Source organism: Octodon degus, unplaced genomic scaffold (genome assembly GCF_000260255.1).
Source record: "Octodon degus isolate 3935 unplaced genomic scaffold, OctDeg1.0 scaffold00016, whole genome shotgun sequence".
NCBI classification, from domain to species: Eukaryota; Metazoa; Chordata; class Mammalia; order Rodentia; family Octodontidae; genus Octodon; species Octodon degus.
In genome coordinates, this window is record NW_004524592.1 from 852,168 (window position 1) to 853,233 (window position 1,066).

Genomic DNA, 1,066 nt, shown 5'->3' on the forward strand with positions numbered 1-1,066 from the left:
ATTTAATTGTCTCCCATTAGAGACAATGGACAAGTTATAAGGGGTTTTGGTAATGAGAGAATACAGTTACAAACCCTGTTATCTTAACTAGAACAATGTCTCTCTCTGCTTCCAAAGTTAAATGAAAACAACAAAAACTTACAAGTGAAAGGGTTAATGCCTTAGCATTCCTATAAAATTCAGTCAAATATTATTTATAGGTTTGCTTGTGAGAGTAGAGGTTTTCAAGTTCCTTTGAAAAATTATGCATCTGTGGCACTGAAATATAAAAATTGTTTCTCAAAGCAAGGTGGCCCCCAAGCTCTCTTAGGTATATTATTCTAATGCATTTCGAGTACAGTAAATATATCAAATTATCATGTTTTTGATTGACAAAACACCTTTCTAACCACTTATTTCCTTCCTCCAGAAACTGTCTATTTTGAGAAAGCTTAGCTTTGGGTTTATCTTGCTTACATCTTGAGTTCCAGGTTCCCTCCCCTTTGGAAGGTACACCCTGCTTCCCAGAAACTAAGTATTTTACAAGGAGCCCTTTTATATTTGAAAGAGCAAACTGTTTTGTCGAGTGATGATGAGAAATTCCAAAAAAACTCTCACCCAGACAGGACTTTAACTTTGGGGAAATCTATGGCACTTTTTCAATTTGGAGGGCTGGTCACAGAGATTCCTCAAGAGTTATTTTACACCACTTGCAGGGAACTGAGATTTGCTGTGGTTGTTTTTAATTCCTTGCATTAACACAAATACTAGTTTTGTGTCTTTAAAGTGTTGGAGATTTTATAACCCATACAGTTCAAATCAGCCCTATGGCAGTTACTGAAGGTGGAACTTTTCGAGAAAACAAATGTCTTACAGAAATAAAATATTTTGTTAGTAGCTTTAATATGATCTCAAAGCAAAGGGAACCTCGGAGCCTCTAGGTGAGGGGTAGAAGTTTGAAATGCGGTTGTCAGGATTACTGTGAAAGGCTTGGACTTCTTCTTCTTCTTCTTCTTCTTCTTCTTCTTCTTCTTCTTCTTCTTCTTCTTCTTCTTCTTCTTCTTCTTCTTCTTCTTCTTCTTCTTCT